Source organism: Cydia pomonella, chromosome 15, assembly GCF_033807575.1.
Source record: "Cydia pomonella isolate Wapato2018A chromosome 15, ilCydPomo1, whole genome shotgun sequence".
NCBI classification, from domain to species: Eukaryota; Metazoa; Arthropoda; class Insecta; order Lepidoptera; family Tortricidae; genus Cydia; species Cydia pomonella.
The window spans coordinates 12351592-12373927 of record NC_084717.1 but is presented as its reverse complement, the minus strand read 5'-3'; the positions used below and the strand labels follow the sequence as shown (position 1 = coordinate 12373927).

The 22336-nt window shown below is 36.4% G+C and overlaps 1 long non-coding RNA gene across 1 annotated transcript in view; it reads right to left on the bottom strand.

Moving 5' to 3' along the window:
• The window catches only part of LOC133525842 (uncharacterized), a 62823-nt gene that overhangs the window by 24895 nt on the left and 15592 nt on the right, over positions 1-22336 (bottom strand). The window contains exon 2 of the long non-coding RNA XR_009800640.1: positions 21784-21897. This is a non-coding gene — a long non-coding RNA (uncharacterized LOC133525842). The remainder of the gene's footprint in view (positions 1-21783; positions 21898-22336) is intronic.

Below are 22336 nucleotides of genomic sequence, written 5' to 3'. Positions count from 1 at the left end.
TAGAGCTACCTAAGCCTAATAATAAATACTTACGTTTCAAAAATTATAAAAATAAAATGAAAGTGCCATTTGTAATTTATGGTGACTTTGAATCGATTTTAGTTCCGTTAGATAATGAAAAGTCTACTACTACAAGTGCTACTTGTAACACCCATAAACATGTGCCATGTAGTTTTTCCTATTATATTCATTGTGAATATGACAATAATTTATCCAAATTTGTTATCTATCGCGGTGAAGATTGTGTGGAGAAATTTATACAGAGCATTCGTGAAGACGCTGATAGAATCATAAAAATCTTGCAAAAAGTCGTACCACCAAAAAAAAATTACAGCGACAGCACCGGTGCTAACACATCCTCCAATATATGTCATATTTGCAAGAAAAAAATTGGAGATGATGAAGCTTATGTAATTGATCATTGTCATTTAACGGGTAATATTAGAGGCAAAACACACAATTCATGTAATTTGAATTACCAATTACCAAAGTTTATACCAGTCGTCTTTCACAATTTGAGCGGTTACGATTGTCATCTATTCATTAAGGAATTAGCCAAGATTAAGGGAAAGTTAACCTGCATTCCCATTAACAAGGAAAAATATATTTCATTCGATTTAAGGATTGACGAATACAGTCTAAGGTTTGTCGACTCGTATAAATTCATGTCAAGTAGCTTGGATAAACTAGTTTCAAACCTTTCACAGGACCAATTCAAAATACTACCAAATTTCTTACCACCATCCGATAATTGTTACGAACGTGAGAAATATATGAAGTTACATACGCGTAAGGGAGTTTTCCCTTACGAGTATGTAAGTGACTGGAGGCGGCTTGAGGAAACTGCGCTACCCCCTCAGGCCGCCTTCTATAGCAGCCTCACGGACTTAAATATTTCCGATGAGGATTACCAACATGCAAAAGATGTTTGGGATGCGTTCAATATTACAACTCTGGGTGAATACTGTGACTTATATTTAAAGACAGACGTTCTATTATTGGCTGAAGTGTTTGAAAACTTTAGACAAGTGTGTATAGGTGCGTATGAATTAGATCCGTGTCAATATGTCACTGCACCCGGTTTGAGTTGGGACGCCATGTTGAAACATACCGAAGTATGCCTAGAATTGTTTACGGACTATGAAATGATTCAATTTATAAAGAAAGGTATAAGAGGTGGTGTCTGTCAAGCGTCAAACCGCTATGCTAAGGCCAATAATATATTCATGCATGATTATGACGTGAATCAGGACAGCAGTTTTATCATCTATTTGGATATAAATAATCTTTACGGTGATGCCATGCGACGCCCGCTTCCAATCGATAACTTTAGGTGGATGAGTGAAGACGAGGTTAAACTGTTTGATATATCAACACAACGGATAGACTCTGATGTTGGATATATATTGGAAGTAGATTTGGAGTATCCACATAGCTTACATGACTTGCATAATGATTACCCTTTCTGTGCTGAAACCAAACTACCAATTGAGGGTAAAATTAAAAAGTTATTGCTAACATTCGATAACAAAACCAATTATGTTGTGCACTATGCTAACCTCAAACTATATATTGAAAAAGGGTTAATTTGTAAGAAAATTCATAGAATTCTCACTTTCAATCAATCATCTTGGCTAAAATCATATATTGACTTAAATTCGCAAATGAGAGTCCAAGCTAAAAACAGTTTTGAAAAAGATTTCTTTAAACTCATGAATAACTCCATATTCGGGAAAACTATTGAAAATGTCGAGAAAAGGGTTGATGTCAAGTTGTGTAAACAGTGGGATACTTTGCACAGCGAACATAAGCAACGAACAAAACCTACATATGGTCTCGATCGTTACATTTCCAGACCAAATTTCCACAGTGCCTCTATTTTCTCTGAAGAACTGGTAGCTGTGCAAATGAACAAAACCATAATTGTATACGACAAACCTATTTATGTAGGTTTTAGTGTATTAGATTTGAGTAAACAAATCATGTACAACTTCCACTATGATTACATGTTAAATAAATACGGTGATAATGTAAGCCTTTTATACACGGACACCGACTCTTTTGTTTATCATATCAAAACAGATAACTTTTACGAAGACATTAAACCTGACTTGCAAAGCAGATTTGACACTTCAGATTTGCCTCAAAACAACGTATATAATTTACCACAAGTCAATAAAAAGGTTGTGGGCATGATGAAGGACGAAAACAATGGAAGAATAATACGAGAATTTGTTGGGTTAAGGGCAAAAATGTATGCGTATATATTAGACTCGGATGACAATAACGAAATTAAATGTATAAAAAAAAACAAAGGTGTTAACGCCGCTGCTGTACGTAGGTTAAATTTTAATAAATACTATACCTGTTTAGACTTGAGTAAAACTCTCTATGATAACATGTATAATTTGATTAGTGATAAGCACAATATGTACACTCAAATTAGAAGAAAGAAAATTCTCTGTGGTAAAGATGAAAAGAGATTCATTTTGAACAATGGTAATAAAACCCTTGCATGGGGACATTGTAAAATAGCTAAATTATTGGTAAATAAATAATTACTCATTCACTTTTAAACTTTTTTTTTTATTTCAGTATACCTATCTATCTACACACCTGCGCATACATGATCATTTCTCCACATTATTGTTCAACGAGCTATAGGAAATTTCCCATTCCCAATTCAAAAAGCAGTGTATAGGTTTTTAAAGTGTTGGCAATGCGCGTGTAACAATTCTAAAGGTGCAGGCATCCATAGGCTACGGTGACAGTTTATCATCAGGCGGACAGTATTTGCCACCGACGTGGTATAAATAAGTTCACCAGTACCAGGAATCGGAATTAGGTCAGCTAAAAAATACCTATTACATAATATAGAGTGGTTACAACCGGATATAAAAATGTATTTTTCTTGAATACCTGGATATTCGATATTTATCTATTATTCACATACAGATATACTCGACTTTGCTAGTTAACGACATACTTAGGTTTAGAAACTCCCTTTTCTAAAAAGTGTGATGTAAATGTTACCAGATGTAACTAGAAATAGTTACAACTTTTAGATTAACATGAAACATCCCGTAATGTAAGTAAAAACATGTATGTTTAACATTACGACTAGTACCTGGATAAATATCGAATACCCAGGTATTCAAGAAAATATACATTTTTCTATCCGGTTGTAACCACTCTATATTATGTGCTCTTGCAAATATGCCCGTATGCATATTTTAAAACAAACTTATTGGGCAGTTGGAAAAGTACAAAGTCCATATATTTGTTGACCACAAGCTCCAAAACCAACCGCACCTGGAGCAAGCCGATGCCATCGACCTGGACCTTGACGCGTACACGTGCTCTGTGGCGTCAGATACATACAAAGTAGCGCCAATATATAAACATATAAATATATATATGCATATTTTAAATCTAACTTATTCTCTCTCTTATCTCGATCGACCTCGACGCCCACGTAGGAATTTGCAGGTGGCCGTCGGCGCCACGGTGGCGGCTGATGCAACACGTCGGGAGATAAATACCTAAATTGAGCCAGTAACGAGAAATTAGGACCAGTTTCACCGTGACGGGGTGGCCTAGGGGTTCATGACGTTAACTGGCTAAAGACGCCCCGGTCAGCTAAAGACGCTGGTTCGAATCCGACCTTCGCCACTGGAGGCCACCTCGTCACTTTTTGTTTGTCGTACACGTACAAAGTGGTGCCATCTATTTTAGCGAAGTTTTCCCTCGGGAGATAAATACCTTAAACATAGAAAGTAGCGCCAACTGGCGAGGATATATGCACAACTACCAAGGGGCGCAGGGCCAGGGGCAGCGGCGGGGAGGGGGCGGGGGAGGGCGGGGAGGCGGCGGGGAAGGGGGCTAGTGGCGCCCTCTAACGGATCTTTGCCGAACTACCAAGTGGCGCAGGCCAGGGGCAGCGGCGGGGAGGGGGGGAGGGGGGTGAGGGGGAGGGGGTGAGGGGGAGGGGGGAGGGGGGAGGGGGAGGGGGGGAGGGGGAGAGGGGGGAGGGGGGTGAGGGGGTTGAGGGGGGAGGGGGGGGAGGGGGGTGAGGGGGGGGGGGGTGAGGGGGGTGAGGGGGGGTGAGGGGGGGAGGGGGGGAGGGGGGGGAGGGGGAGATAAATACCTAAAGTGAGCTGGAATCGGCATATCCTCCCTACTAACACAATTAGTGTCTCAGCCTACGCATTTCACTGATACCAGCCAGACACTCATCGATGTTGTCTGTACGGACATGCAGGCTAACAGTACAGCAATTGATCACGTGGGTTCCCTGTATGGTCATTGCCTTGTTGTCTGCAATTTCAATGTTAAGCGCGAGAAAGTAAAGCCTTACCACGTTACGTACAGGCCTTTTAAAAATATCTGCGACAAAGTTCTAGATGTGGACTTGCGGAGCGTGAGGTGGAACTTGATAACAAACCTTGGAAATGTCAATGACATGGTAACAGCCTTTAATCAACAAGTTGTTAATCTATTTAATGTACATGCCCCTCTCAAGACAACCGTGATTAAAGCTCAATCATACCCCTGGATTACTGACACCGTCAAATTCATGATGAGGTTGCGTGACAGTGCTGCGGCAGATTTTCACAAAAACCAGAGTGATGTCAAAAAGCAATACTACAAAGACCTTAAGTCTATAGTAAATAAAGCTCTGTATTTTGAAAAGGTAGCATATTTCAAACATAATATAAATAATAAAATTAATGAACCCAAAACTTTATGGAAAAACTTAAAAAATACAGTGTTGCCTAGAAAGAATAATGAATTACCTATTATATTTAATAATCCTGATACCTTGAACAAACACTTCCTAGATCTACCAGGAACTTCAGGTGTCGCTATATCACAGTTGACCTATTTTGAGTTTCACAAGTTCAATGACTCTGTTTTCCACCTAGATACTATTAGTTCTAATCAAATAATTAAAGTAATTAAATGCATAAAATCTAATGCTGAGGGTATTGATGGAATAAATCTAAACATGCTTATTTTAACCTTTCCATACACAATTGATTTTATTACAAGCGTAATAAATACCTCCATTCTTACATCCACCTTTCCGGATATCTGGAAATTAGCAGTAGTCAATCCTCTGCCTAAGGTATCGAACCCGTCCATGCTCACAGACCTTAGGCCTATAAGTATACTACCTTGTCTATCCAAAATAATGGAAAAAGTTGTATGCACACAGCTAACTGCCTACTTAGAAAACAACAATATTCTACCGGATGTCCAATCAGGTTTTCGGAAAGGACGTAGCACTATGACTGCTTTACTCGATGTCTCTGATAACATCTTGGATGCTCAAGACAAAGGAATGTGCACTCTTTTAGTCCTCCTTGACTTCTCTAGGGCTTTCGATTGTTTGAATATAAACCTGCTCCTATCCAAATTGAGCTATTATGGTTTTGATTATAAAACTGTAAAGTGGTTTGAAAGCTATTTACATAATCGATCACAAATTGTTAAAGTGTGTTGTAGTGACGGTTCTTCACATTATTCTGAAAAGGTTCAACTGACAAGAGGAGTTCCTCAGGGATCGGTAATCGGTCCGCTCCTGTTCATATTATACTCTGCAGATATAAGGTCTCACATCACGCATTGCAAATACCACATATATGCAGACGACATACAAGTATATATATCATGTAAGCCAGCCGATATTGACAGTGCAATAGATAAATTAAATCAAGATCTCACCACAATAGCATCATGGGCCACAGAAAACTGCCTGCTGCTTAATCCAAACAAAACTAAATACCTTGTGTTTGGCAGCAGGCAACAACTGTCTGGTGTCAGTATTACAGCGGATGTTAAGTTGATGAACACACCGGTCGAGAGGGTGTATGAAGCGCGTAATTTGGGTCTCATAATGGATTGCGGACTACGTTATGAGAAGCATGTTGCTGCGGCTATTAGAAGTTGTTTTTATAAGCTTAAGGTTTTATATACAATTCGGCCATATTTAAGCGAAAACCTGCGATGTCAACTAGTTGAGTCACTTGTCCTATCAAAGCTGAATTATGTGGATGTAGTGTTTGGGCCTCGGCTTCTTGCTAAAACAAAAAGGCTCATTCAACGTGTTCAAAATGCCTGTGCTCGTTTTTGTTTTAATATTCCGTTGAGAGCTCATGTGACTCCATTTCTGAATAGCCATAATATCCTTAAAATGCAACACCGTCGTAAACTTCACTTGGCTTGTCTGCTCTTTGGTGTAATGAAGTATAAAACCCCCCCATATCTCTTCAATAAGCTATGTTGTATTAAGCTTCGCGAACGTCGTAACTGTGGGATTCAACTGTTAACGCCGCGCCATGCCTCAGCTGCTTTTCGGGGAAGTTTTCGCTACGCCGCGTCGAAGGTCTGGAATAACATCCCTCCCCCCTTGAGAAACCTGCAAAGTATTCATAGTTTTAAGTCAAAGTTGAAACAGTATTTACTTAATCACCAACTTAACCAGGAAGCCTACAGACTCGATACTAGCTGCCTGTAGTTTGTACGCTTTTACTTACGCTTACCACAAGTTTTTTGTTCCTTCTGCAGAGCAATAGTTCACCACTCCTGTTATGCCATACATGTTTGAGTATTATTATGTTAGTATTCGTCTTCCTCTGATGCTGTTTTCATAATATAAAAATCTTGTAAATTGATAAAATGGACGCTCGATGTTGGTCTGGTCTGTCATTGCGTTTTAGTTCGTGTAGCTACCGTTGGCGCTTGTTGCGTATGCAGCTGTAATGTTCAGCCAAGGTATGGTTGGACCGGACCGATACAGTGTTATGTTTACGATGCTTGATATAAAAATAATCTTTACTTAATTTAGTCGTTATCTTTTATCTATTTTTCAATTTGTTCACTCTATATTATTTTGTCTTTTTCCTTCTTGTCTGTTACCTTTCGTGATTTTTCTCACTTGATGGTCTCATCGGAAGATCAGCGCTGGAAGCCACCAGCAACATGCTGAGATGAGGCCATTTCGTGGCACTTTATACTTCCTTTGTTTTTGTTATATCATGTAATTTAATGTGTCTTGTTTGTGTCTACGAATAAAAAAATATTCTATTCTATTCTATTCTATTCTATTAAGAAGAGTTCCACACCTTAATACGATAAGGAAAAACATATTAAAACCGTTTCATAACGTATCTAATGATTGGATTGTTTACCCAAAGACAAGTTTTCCACTTTTAATCATATTTACCTACCTACGGAGTGCCCCTTCTAAAACTTCTAATATAAACTAAGTAGCGGTTCACAAAAGACACTTATACTACTTATACTTATTACAATTTTTTTTTAGTTTTGTTGTGTCTTGCAATTATACAAGGTGCCCGCGAGGAAACAGAAAAAAAATTAACCACGTATTCCTATGGTCATAAGAAGGAAAAAATCTTATATAAATTTTAGTCAATTCCGCCAAAAAAAACATTTTTGTGTTTTTAGGGTTCCGTACCTCGAAAGGAAAAAACGGAACCCTTATAGGATCACTTTGTTGTCCATCCGTCCGTTTGTCTGTCTGTCAAGCAAGACCCTTTTTGTCATGGATGCGTGGAGGTATCAAGCTGGAATTTATATCAAATTCTCAAGTCTACTGTCCCTTAGAGCTGTGGAAAAATCAAACTTCTAAGCCAACGCAATCAGAAGATACAGCCGTTTATGCTGCAAATTTCCGCAAATTTTCGACACTCGCAAGGGAATTAAAACCTACAGGGTACTTCCCGTGAACTCGGAATCTTGAAATTTGGTACGAAGCAATACGTACGTCTTATAGCACAGCTAAAGGAAAAATTGTGAAAACCGTAAACTTTTAGTTCACATATAATAAAAATATTTTCATTAATTGATATGACTCGATTGTCGTAATGGGTGAATTTTTACTAATATACCTACAGGTTTGTACGGAACCCTCGGTGCACGAGTCCGACTCGCACCTGGCCGGTTTTTTTATTTACTTTTTGTATGTTTTTATACATAATAAGTACATGTTCTTGGAAAATTTATGGATTAATATGAATTAGTACTTTTTTTCGTAAAAACTAGTCTATTCAAAGTGTTCCTTGTCACTATGATATCTGACAATAAGGACGTCTAGACTAGCTCCCATAGTGGCGACATCACCATCAAAAAGGCGTTATGACTGAAACAATAAATTTTTATTTTTATTTTTTATTGGTATTACTTAAAACTAAAATGAGGCGAATTAAAAAAAGTATATGTTACATTTTCGTCTCTAAATACGATCCGGGATACACTGTTAAAATCTTTCCGTTTCCTCGCGCGTTACGTGGTACATCACACATCCTTATATTATATTTTCAATTGTTTCGGAATACCAGACCCATCTTGTGCTACATAAAGATCACTGCGAAATTGCGGACCTCCGCATACCTCGGCCCTAATGACTCCAGACACGCGCTTGGACCTCGAGGGGTGACCAGCAAGGGACGAAATTTTCCTAAAGGGTTGCCCTAAAACTGGGGGCTGAAGGCGTAATTAATGCTCTAAAACGACTGTGTAACAATCTTAAAAAACAAGCCAATCTAAGCTTTATTTTAAATGGTTAAGAGTTGGCTTTAGAAGGGAGAGAAAGGATTGGTTTGGTCCAATTTTATAGTGCAGGGTGGCAAATAATAAGAGGTCCCGTACATACAAAGTTGGAGCGAGTTCTTGATGAATGACACTCCAAGGGCCCATTGCCCTTCGGTTGTTTAAAGTGGATGGGATAAGAAATGTCGAATATCCAGTGAGTAATTCCGCCATATTGTTTACTTATTGTAATTAATATGTTAAGTTTGTGTTTGTTTGCGTTGATGGGAGACTGGAGATCGTTTTTGAATAATCAGGTTTAATTGAAGTTCTGAAGTAGATTGGTGTTATGGGTACTTAATCTTTTAATTGAAATATATTAGGTATTTACTTGAAAATGACGCACTGACAAACTAACTTTCACATGCGTTATACATTTGCAGTAATGACAAGAGGTTTTCTTAACAAAAGTGCGAATACTATTTTTTACCCGGCTGCCGTGCCTGCAGCCCACATCGTTTAACAGATTTCTTTACATTCGTCTTCTTATGAAAGTGTAATTAGATTACTCTCAGTTGAAGATGGAATATCCGAAAGTAATATAGGGTAATAACTATAAAAACGAAATGATGGATCTGGCGCCAAATGTAAACAGTACATTTATTTTTGTATTTTATTAAATTCTACTTGTTTAATTTTGTTTAATATTGTAACTGATTTCCTGAGCTTATTATTATTACGAGCCTATTGTGACTTACTGCTGGGTAAAGGCCTCCCCCCTCTTCTTCCATTCATCCCGGTCCCTGTCGAACATGGTTCAAATAATTGTTAATAATTTTCCACGCGGCGACGGTGGCCACAGTCACATGCTAATGGAACAAGCACGCGTATGCAACCATTTTGTTTAGGCGATTTATGATACGTCAAAATACTTAACACTGCCCGCATAAACTTATATGTTTCGATTTCTGACTAAATATAAAAGAAAATTCAGATTAATCATCAAAATGAAGATAATAACATTAATCGCATTTATGTAAGCATGTCTATTGGCACAATTCATATTCATAACAACAATTGGCAACATTACCACCAGCCATCGCACCTCGCTTCCTGCCTAAAATGAATCATCACTTCCTCACAGACAGACACATAATATGTAGATACGTATTAATAAACATTAGGCCGTTACACACGAGTGTATTTATGCAAAATTAGTTTTCCGATACGAGTCCCCTCGGCGGGGATTGGCTTATCTTTACACTTGGCACGCTGTAAATTGGTCAGATCTTGTTGGCTTCTCACGTATACTTAAGTTGTAGTGTAGCCATATTTAAGTTGGGGTTGTTGAGGATAAAGTCCGATAAATATCAATATAACTTATGAAAATTTGCTCTCTGTATTCTCATCAATTCTCCAATTTTTTACTAGAAAAGTTTAACTCACTCGATACATATTGTAATTATTTGACGAAACCTGAGGTGGATGAGCTTTCTGTAATGTGACGAAGCCTGCGCTATGGATCTGATGGAATGCAATTTTTTGGTTAATAAAGGTTTTTTACGTAATATATTGTTTGGTTAATAAGAGATATCTATTTAAAATTGGGATTTTATTGATCGTCTCAGAATTATAAATAGCAAAATATTTAATACTTTTTAGCATAGCCGCATTGCCGCTGTCTGAGCCGCCTGGAGCGAGCTGTGTGGACTCCAATAATTATAATATGTTTTATGTCATTTTTATTCTAATTACAACCTATTTAATAATATTTTTGTTTTTGTATATCCTACCCTATCTATGAGACACTTGTGTTCCAACTGGGTTCTTACAATTGTATTGTTATAAATGTCCACATCGCATTGCTAACATAGCCACCCCACCACCAAAGCTAAGAGTGGTATCAGCATTTGCCTACGCCCGGCTAGAAAGATACCATCTCGGGAGCACAACTAACAATATGCTCCATTATCGACTCCGCTTAGATTAGTTATGTGCTTCACTGTACATTATTTATCGTCGAGTGTACTTGGGGTTAGACAAAATAGGAGTATGGGGTGTTGAATCATTTTATTGGTTCGAAGCATAAGGTACTGATTTAACATTCACGGACGGCATTTTACCCGTGGTCTCGAAGGAAGACTCCTTCAGTGCCATCCTTGAAACGTTGGGGGTAATTTTAAAAAACCTACGCGATAAGGCCCCTTTTTTTGTAAATAATACTGTACGAAGGTACCTTTTGATATCTTTTGATAACGTTACCATGTCATCTAAAACGTGGGTTATGATATTATCTAAACATAATTTACATGACGAATTTTAAATTTTGAGCACAATGCACCCTACACTACGCTTAACGATGACAACAATTTACCTATATACATACCTACTCGTACATGCATACATACTCGACCGTAATAATGAAATGTATGAAAAACATAATAGGTAATACGGTTATTACGCGAAAATTAGTTTCATAAAATATCATCAAATCATATTTGCTTAAGGCAATTGACGAAGCCTGTCCCTTGCCTATATATTAGATATTATGTTATTTATTATTTTATTTAAACTTTATTGCACAATAAAAATAGGTACAAATGGCGCAGTTAATGCCTTAAGGCATTCTCTACCAGTCAACCATACCATACCATACCATAATATATTATGTATTCATTTAAAATAATTCTTTAGAACTATTACTAAACTTTCTAAGGAGAAGAATATTTTGTTGGCAATGAACATTTCAGGTATAACATCGATCGAAAAGCTGGATTAAAAAGAAAAAAAATCGTTCAAATTAAAATATTTCTACATCAGTGACAACCCTACAAACCTATTTATATATTTTTTAATTGCTAGGGTTGAAACATACAGATTTTTGCGCTAATGTTTCACTAACTGTATCTCAAAAACGGTTAGAAAAATTAACGTGATAAGAGAAAAATAAAGTACGTAGCCTAAATAAACCTTTCCCCGTTTGCATAAAAGTCCCTCATTCTGTTCCACCCGATATATCTCGATAGTTCGTGTGTCTGCATTAAAATTATATAGGTAGAGACATCGTTCTTTTTGTTAAGTTATAAGAGAATGGAGGTACCTTTGACATCGTGTCAAAACGTAACCCTCGTGGTTCAAAAATCATCAAATTTCAATCACATCCAAAACCCATCTGACCTCACACGCTAATGAGTTTTAAATTTATTACAAGCAAGAACTAAGACAAAACTTTAAGATAAGGCCACCTCCCTCCATACAAAGTAATCTTTACTCGCGCTGAGCCCCTAAACTCCGGAGTGATATTCTGATTGTGGCTAAATTATAATGGGGTCGGCGTTACTACGGTAATTTTGACACCTTCGGCGTGAATCTGGCGAGTATTAAGTCCGTGGTATTTTTTGTTGAAATTTTAAAATAGAAAGTGGAAGAGATTATTGTCATACCTACATTATTTTATAAATATGTCTTGTAGATTTGAAATAATTTTACTTTCAAGGACGATCAATTAAGGTAATATAAATTCGATAACAGTCCAATGTTATTTGTCAAATTAGATGTAGGTTATGTAGAATATCGTGAGTTAAAGATCTACCCACCGCCTACTTAACTATGGAATTATCAGGGTCAGCAACGCGTCGTGCATGCAGCACCTCTGGAGTTGCAGGCGTTCATAGCCTACGGTGACTGCTTACCGTAGGCGTTAGGCGGGCCGTATGCTTGTTTGACACCGTCGTGGTATCATATTATTTAATATGTACCTATAAATAATCTATCACAATAATCAATTGGGTACCTTTAGTAAAACAGCGCCACTTAGTTTACGAAGCTTATTTTAGCGACATCAAATCAATTTTTAAAGTTATTGTAAAATACAGTTGCGCGCCATTTACTTTACACAATTTATTGTATATTAACCATAGCATTATATATATAATCAAAAAATCGAAAACTTCAAAGGACGGCTCTTGAGTCAAGGAGCGATAAACAAATTCCATATATTTTTTTAAAAGCCCCTAACAATCCTAACTCTTATACTTATTAAGAAATTGAAACAAAAAACAAACAAAGGGGCATAGCTGTCGTTAATATATATCAAATTGCGTAAAAATATTTTTTGCAATGATAATATCCTGAGAGGAAAATGGGGACTACGTTTGTATAATTATCCTGAACTAGTTTATTTCGTAAAACTACAATCGCGAATGTAGATAATTCCAATATTGGAAATATTATATAATATCCATGTCCTCTAAATTCTTCACATAGCCAAATCTCCAGAATAGGCCCTTCCAAGTTGGAATAACTTTAGAAGACCAAAGGCTGTTTAGAAAGGACCCCAACTTGTACCCGGGCCCTGAAATATTAATGTAGTTTCACAGAATCATATATGACTGGTGTATATGCTTTTGCGATATTTGCCCACAGTTTTGGTCGATGGGTATGTCTAGAATTAGTAATCAGTTGGCTATTTCTAGCTAGTTATACGTGATTATACAGTCTAGAAACTTGGTCGTATCATACCTTTGATTTCAGCATGGGAACACTACTCAATAGGTAGGTATAGGTATTTCACCATAAGAAGAGGCAACGCATGAAAGATCGCAGACATGAAACTATTAGGTTATATTTCAATTTAAAATTGATTATACACGCAAGTTAGTAAATAATCTCTATACTGTGTTTACTTGCATGTGTATTGTATATAATCCACTTAATTATTAATGTAATATACCACAAATATTTATCTACGTACTTTTGTAAAAAAGTCACTATTCGTGCTGTCAAAACAAAGTTGAAGATGTCAATCATTTGGGAAAACAAGAGTGCAGTTCACCTTATCTACCAACAAGCATGATGACAATGAAATCCAATAACCAACCGTTTACCTACAAACTTACAACAAAAAATCCACGTAAAGTAACAAATCAGACACCCAAATTAATCACCCAAAAACGCACTTCGCAATTTCCATATCCACGAAATCGCAGACTTACCAAAATGGACGCTCACTAACACCCACGACCGCACTCACACAAACGCAGTCGTCGGGCAAATTTTCAGCATGGCAAAGTTAGGGTTGGACTACACTCGTGTCCTTCTCTTTTGATTGCAATTAATTCGGGACTAAGGGGAGGGTTCGGCCAATGCGCAGGACCAAACTTAGAAATGAAATGTTGGCAAAGTTGTACAAGTGTTCGGTTTGGTTAGTCGTTAGTGTTGTGGCTTTGTTTGTTGTTTAGGATTAAATATTGTTGATATTATTCTTTAATTTGTATTGTTTTACCTACCTAATAGCTGTAAATATCAATGCATCAACCTATACGTAATACGTTAGCAGGTATTACGATACATTAGATATGTTACCTATGTATCTAAAATTACATGGTTAATGATATTTTATAATTTCTTAAGAGTTGTTTTTTTTTATATATCTGATAGTGAATTAGTGACCAACGACAGTGCTATTCAACAAAGATACTCGTACAATTAATATTTTACTGTAGTATTTCCTAACAAAATATACAGCATAGGTAATTACATGCGCAAAGATCGTGTTATTTACAAAGACGCGCCTTGGGCTCGTATTGTCATGTTATTAAAGGTTAGATTTGACAAATATGCGCGTCATCGTGGATGACACGAACATACTTTATTGAATACCTACTTTTTTACTTTTATTACCTATTTTATTTTATAAAAAGTAATGATATCCCAACAAAAACATAAATGTGAAATGAGAGCCAAGTTCAGTATTAAGAATACGTATCGTTGTTGACTTGCCGACAAAAGAATTGAGATCTTGGCTAGTTAGTACGTATAGACTATTATAATTGTCTGTGTTACTTTTCTAAAATTTGGTTTATTGGTAAAAACTAGCCAAGTTATATCCTTTATAATTTCAGGATTTTCTACACAGCACAAAACCTGGCACCCATGTAGATCGCAATTCTTTTGTCGGCGACTCATCAACGATACGTATTCTTAATACTGAACTTGGCTCTCATTTCACATTTATGTTTTTGTCGGCGACTCAACAATGACACATATTCTTAATATTAAACTTGGCTCTTATTTCACATTTATGTTTTTGTTAGGATAGACTTTACTCGTGATATTTCGAGACTAATACACCGGTTGTAAAACTTTTCACCCTTTCCACTTTTCAACCAACAGAAACAATTAAAATTAATCCATTATAATAGGTAACATCGCCAGTCCGTCTCTAGCTCTGCCCGACGCTATAAAATGCTCAAACATTTTAGTGCTACGACCTGTAGATTACAATTTTCTTTTTTGTATTTAATGCCTCGGTCTGCTTAGCAGGCGGAATCGGATGACCTGATGATAATAGTCCGGCCATTTAGAACTAGAAAGTATAGTCTGGCAAGCAAAGTATGTCAGTAGCAATGTACAGCAAAGTGAAGTAGGGCAACACTCAAAAAGCAGTATTGCGTTGGTATTGAACTTAAAAAAGCAGCAATGTACATCGAACCAAAATATGTAACTATCATAACCTCAAATTTTACAAATATTTACGATCAACGTTAGTGATTGTAATGCACAAGCTTATTTAATATATTGGTATTTAATAGTGACAGCAGAAATTTCTCTTGAAATAGCAACGATTCAAAATGTAAACAAACATGATGGCTGCCATTCACTATCCACATTCCACAGATAAAACACAGATGACACGCGATTTAGGAATTATTCGAAAACAGTGTTGCTAACCCGCGATTCCCCCTTTGCCGCCTTTTGCTACTGACAAGATTTGCTTGACCGAGTAAGAGCTTAAGTCAAATACATACTAAATGTATCTTCCGAAGTCTGTTAGTTATACATAATAAATACAAGATGCACTTTCATATAGGTACCTGCATAACATCCTTGTTAGAGTCTGTGCGGAAAGGAAGAAGTCGTGAAATGTATGGGATCCAATTTATATATTCTACGACTACCTACGACTACGACTCTTCTCTTTCCGCACGGACTCTATACCTATTTTTTATGAACTTAGCGATATACCTATCAATATTTTGTCGTTGAATCTTCTCTAGGTTACTAATAATAATAATAAGAAAAGCAGAGCAAAGAGAAACCGGATAGAGTTAGATGCACTGTCACCATGAATGGCTTTGGTCAACCTGACTGTTGAGAGTTTAGAATGGATAGGATATGTACATTACATAATATGAAAAAAATCTCCGTTGATGCAATTTAATCCGGTATTTTTAATAACTTTTTTAGGTCGAAGTTTTAGAAATACGTAAGTATAATGAGGAGTATGAGCAAGACTTACCTAATGAATTTTACTAAAACAATAAATTCTTTAGTATTTTGTGGAATGCAGTTCTTTGTCATATAAACTTTATTACTGCCAAATAAGTTGCATTTTGAAGAGAAACACACAGTTGCGAACAAGTTGGAGCGAAGAGTTGGCAACTAGCGTCGAATGAAGTCCGTATACGCAATTAGGAAGTTTCTTACAATGTTCTCTCGACGTCAAAGATATGTATACATTATTCGCCGTATTACAATGGAATACGGTTCAAATGCATGTACATATCTTTGGTGTCGAATATTCAATGCGCATCAAGGCGTACATGGACTGCACTATATGGACTTTATCAGATCTAATAGTGGCTAAATGTTACTGAGGCAAGTTTAGAGTGTGTTTGATATTGCAAAGAGCTATCTATATTAAAAGTGAGATAGCAAAATTAATTATTGTTGACTGTTAATAAATGATAGGTACCTACAGTCTGTTAATAATGACCGGTCTGGACTAGTGGGTAGACTAATGGTCCGATTCGAAGAATGAAATACGATAACGATAAGTTCTGGTTTAGATAAGTTCTCATTTAGATATCGTTTGTATGTCGTATAATTAATATTTAGTATAACAGAAGCAGCTCGATTCGGGCACCCAATGTCACATTGACGTTAGAAATATCGTAGATAGATCTTATTGGGATCACATCGGAATCGAAATAAACGTCAATTTTGACATATCGTTTAGTTATCGATCTTTTAAAGATCTTTCCAAGATCTTAAACGTGTCTTAATCATTCTTCGAATCTGGCCGCCTGCCTATGAAGACGATGGTCCCGGGTTCGAATCCCGGTAAGGGCATTTATTCCTATGGGTCACATTTATTCCTGAGTCATGGGTGTTTTCTATGTATATACGTATATATTTATACGAGTATATACGTATGTATATAGTCGCCTAGTACCAATAGTACAGTCAGCTGCAGAGAAAAGGTACCCTATGCATAGAAATTTTGTATGCAGGGGGGTAATTCTTCTCTGCAGCTGACCGTACAAGCTTTGCTTAGTTTGGGGCTAAGTCGATTTGAGTAAGATTATCCCCAAACATTTATTATTATTATTGTTTATTATCTTGCTCGCGTTTATCCCGGCTTTTCGTCACGGCTCATGGGAGCCTGGGGTCTGCTTGGCAACTAACCCTAGGAATTGGCGTAGACACTAGTTTTTACGAAAGCGAATGCCATCTGACCTGCCAACCCATTTAAATTTACTGCCTATATAAACGGTTAGAAAAACAAATGAAATAAGTACTGAATTAAGGGCCTGTTTCACAATGTCCAAGTAAAGTATTGGATAGTGTTGCGAATGCAACTTATTATTATATAAAAATCAATGCAGTAGCTAAACGCAGCCGTCAGGCACGGCTAGTATTCGGAGGCTTTTTAAAAGCACCAATAGGAGCGCTCCACATAATCTGTATCGCGGCCAATTGGAAGCATTTAAATCTAAACCTTTTGTACTGATCAAATCAAATATTGCAAATCACTCTTTCATCATCCTCCATATCAACACCTACTTTTCTACATTGAACCGTTTTGACAAGAACCCTTGTAAACCAGTACCCTTTGGAAGAATATACTTTGGTTCATTATAAATCGAAGTTTTATTTAAGTCGTCGAGATTCTGACCTGCACGGCGGCTACAGATAGCTAATTAACAAATAAATTAACTGTCACATAAAACTTCCTGCAAAACTTAGCACTTTATCTACCAGTTAAGCTTATTCGAAGATTATGAAACGCCAACGATGACTTTATTCGTCAGATAAGTGGCAAGGAGCTTATTCAGGACTTTACTTGGACATTGTGAAATAGGCCCTAAGAATTCAAAGCTACTTAACGCAGCATATTGTGACGTTATTATGCGTTGCGTTTTTTCTAGTTTATTTTGTCGTAGTAAACGACGCATAAACGTATTTTAACCATTCTTTTGAGGTTTTCATATGACTTCAATTGCAAAAGATAATATTAATATTTATTTTAGCCACTAACCAAACTGCACTAGAAACTTTTACTTCTGTTTACCCCTTCACCCAGCTTTATTTAATTTAACAATTCCTTTGACCTTAATCTACCCAATCAATGACGTCACAGCATCCCTAACTGACCCTACTGACCAGATCGACCTTACATTATATGATCTCTTAAAAGGCCGCCCTTTGACAGGTTAACACACTGTGGTCCTGGGAGGCTGGTCTAAACCGGTTTTATCTCGTAAAAGGGGTTCATAAACGTGATTTTTTGTAACTTAGGAATATCTGAATATTATTAACAAAATAAAAATGTCATTTAGAATTTTAGCAAGCATGTTTTTTTGTTTTAGATACCCACTATAAACTTATGCATGTTGTTGGATAAAACTTGTAATTAAACAGGCTAATTCTCTGTATTTTGTTGGATCATTAACCATACACCAAAAATACAGATAATGTTTTGATTGTTTTGTTTAAGTATAGAATATGGAGAACTCGTATTTACTATATTTTTAACAACTCTATGTAAAACGTATTCCGCAAATAACATTCATTAATTCTTTCATTCATTTTCCTAGAGACTTTATACGTATGCCTCCTTCATTAAAAAAAAATGTGTCAGAAACTAAGTGGTTTTCGCCTACTTATACATTATTTAATATTATTCTTTTTAGGAATCTATTGGTATCTAAATAGTTGTTCGGGCCCATCAAGTATATTGCCAATTTTCCATGATACCTTGCTAACAATAGCACAGCGTTCTATTATGTGAGTATACCTAAATTGTCATAACTAATAACTTGTTTTAAAGACAAAGTCTGAATACCTAAGTCCTATATTTAGTATTGTAAGTTGTCGGACGTGACGCATGCTGCTTTGTTTCTAGGAACATTAATTGGTCTACGTCTGTAAAGTTATTACTTAAGATTGTTCGTTGTATTTTGTTATAAATGTATTAAGTTAAGACGTAAAAAAAAGTATATCATGTAGATGGAAATTAAATATACTTTAATGTTCGCTTAGCAATGGTTATGCATTCGAACAATAATATGATGGGATGGTATGGACATTTTGTCCACACATTTCATACAAAACATTGTTCTACTCTTTATTTCTCGCACATTTGAACCATATAAAGCAGGCAAAGGTTTACGTTAAACTATCACACGCATGCAATGATAAAATAAAATTGGCTGCATTATCGCTTAAGAGAAAATATACCTTTTTCTTTATAAATAGGTACAAGATTGGTATTTTATTTTATTACATGAACTAACAACCAGAAATACTCACAAATGCGCTCTCAAAGAAAAAGCATATACTCGTAATGTACAAAAATATACTTCCATCTCTGTTCAACTCTCAAAATACATAAGCGCAGTTAAGAGCTTGTGCGACAATGCTATTGTCCAGCCCAGACTACCCCCGTCCCGCTCTAACTAGCTAGACCCTAACCGCACGGGTAGGAACAACATTAATATGGGCTCTAACCCTTCAGGTCCATGCGGCAATTATTCACAGAGAATAGTTTAACAGAAAGGATTGTGAGGACTTTTGATGTCCACGACAAAACGGCCCATATTACAATACCTTTCAGACCAATTTAAACCATAAGATGCTAGTTATAGATTATGATTTTGATTGTAGTTAGATGTCAGTTAGCACAGTGATTCTTGCGACGGTATCTACTAGGAAATTTCCGTATATTTAGAATATTTATACATTTGTCTGAAGTGGGTTTTGGGTGCGGATGAGGCATCTATAAGCACATAATAGGTACCGTGATTTAGTACGGTGCGGCGGAATTAGTCTGGCCAAACGTCGGCCCCTTTATGTTGTACTTTGTCAAAAATGTTGGGCCATATATCTTAGGAATATGTGGTAGATTTAATAATTTCATTCGGGGTCTGGGTATTCTGTTTCATATTATAATTAAGGTTCTTAATATTTATGCAATTAACTAAGATTTTGAGGATTACAGGTATTTACACTATTTACAATAGGGTATTTGACTGTATTTAAAATAAATTATTTCACACCATGCACGAAACAAAGCAACACAGCATTAATATAGAAACGTAGACAGCAATTATTTTTAGACACTATTTCTATTTTATAATTCGTATAGAACTGTAAAGAGTAGGTGACTTGACCGTGACGTCATTTGCTAGTATTTCATATAAATTCCATAGTAGTAAACCGTTTTGACAGTTCGAAAAAGGAAACTGATTTGACTAATAGTCAAAGACCCTATACTCTATTTCCGTGTTTGTAGTTGGAATGCACAGCAAAGATTGATATTATGTATGTTAATTTTTTTTTGTTTTGTCAGCAGTAGGTATAAGAGTTATTTATAAGATGAGTAACTTTTTTACAATTGACTTTACATAATGTATAGGGAGGTAGGTAAGGAAAGATTTTTTGCGGTAATGGCCCTTAGGGCCAATACACATGCCCACGATACGACTTCGTCTCACGTTGCAGTGTCGTACAACGTCACGGCGTTGTATCGCGGGGCCCACACACATACCTAGAATACGAAGTCGTATTCACGATACGACGCTGTATATCGTGGGTATGTGTGTTGGCCATTATATCCGTTCCAACACCATGTGTATTTAATAAGCCATCAATCCCACCATCAATTGACTAAAAACAACAAATAGGTCTAATTACTACTACATATAATTCTTTTGATAATGCAACGTTTGTAATCAAGATGGTAATAAAGGGTTAAGTTTATAGTCAAAATTACCACATTAAGGCTAGAAAATGGAAATAGAGGCAAACTTACGTAATTACTACACATGATATTTATTCTTGCAGCGTGTTACAGCCCCTTAAAACGAGTCGCGTAAAATATCAAGTGAGAGCCACATTCTGGGCATTTCTGGATGCTTCGTATAGAAACGGACTCTTTTAAAATAACCGCGTACTGTGCTTAAAAAAATTAATATTGTATTCTACTGATAGTAGTTTATGTGACTGTTACATAATGAAAGGCATTCAAATACTAGAGGGGGTTGATTAAATGAGCTGAAAGCGAGTTTCATAAAAAGTAAAAACATTACACGAGTGTTTTAATGCCCAATTATGAACATTTACATATACCTACTGCTTTATCAACACGCATATTATAAAAGCTCCCTATGATTGTATACATGAACCGCATGGTACGACCGCCATTGCGTCATTTGATCACACACTCAATAAAACGTCATCATTTATGTTTCAGAGTTGTTCGAAATTTGAGCGTCGATGTTAAATCGATATCTACGTTTTTATTACGCAATCGCAAATTTAACATTTTCACAGATACATATGTTGTTGTAAAAAAAAAAACAATTTATCTTTATGCGGTCCGTAATTTGCGGTTTTTTAATGCATCATAGAGGGTTTATACTATGTGTAGATAAATAATTTCGGGAAGTGAGAGATAACGCACCAGTTTCAAGTAGATAATCAACATAAAAATATAAGGTTTATTCTAATTTTAATTATAGGATATAAATTCGATCAGCGGGCTAAGCACGGTCGCATTTTTATCGCCTGTCACCAATTAATATGTGATCTTGTATTTCTAACAAGTAAGTAAGTGCGAAAGTGACAGAAATGCAACCATGCTGCCACCGCTGGATTAGATATGGATCGGATCTGTCAGTGTCCAAAGTGAAATTACTTCATCTAAAAACGACACTTTTGACATTGACAGATCCGATCCATAATTATCTAATTCAGATCGAATTCATATTCACAAATGAAAATTAGAATACTCCTGTATGTTTGCTCCACATGTGTATGCTTGGTGCCCGGGGTCGGCGCATACCCGCTGCCGCCAGCCTCTTTGCTGCAAATTCCTTGGAACTCGCGCGCATAATACTGTACTTACCTACTCGTTATTATCGAACATGTTTGATTGATACGAACCTTTTTTTCTATTGTTTATTAGTTTTTGCAGGTGGCTGCGTGAGTTCAGTTTCATCGAGCTAATAATTCTGTCGTACCTCCATTGGTATACATATACCATATACTTTATAGTATCTGGAACAAATTAATTTCTTACATGAAATAATCCGTGTTATAAACTCTTAAAATACAAAATGTAAGTATTAATGAAATTTGTAATTTCTGAAAGGTATTCAAATAAGCCCGAAATCGTTTTTCCGAAGTCACCTCTTTTTAGAGTTCCGTAGTCAATTAGGAACCCCCCTTATAGTTTCGCCATGTCCGTCTATCGGTCCGTCCGAGGCTTTGCTACGTGATCGTTAGTACTAGAAAGTGCTAGATCAATTTAGCATGGATGCATAAATTATGCATGATGACAGGATGGTAAAATAAAAACTGCAAGAATTTTTTGTAGGGTACCTGCCATACAAAATTTTAATGCGTTAACCCAATAATGTGGGGTATCGTTGGAAAGGTTTTTTGAAACGAATATGGAGCTCTTAAACAACCATTTTTTGATAAAGTAATTTTTTAG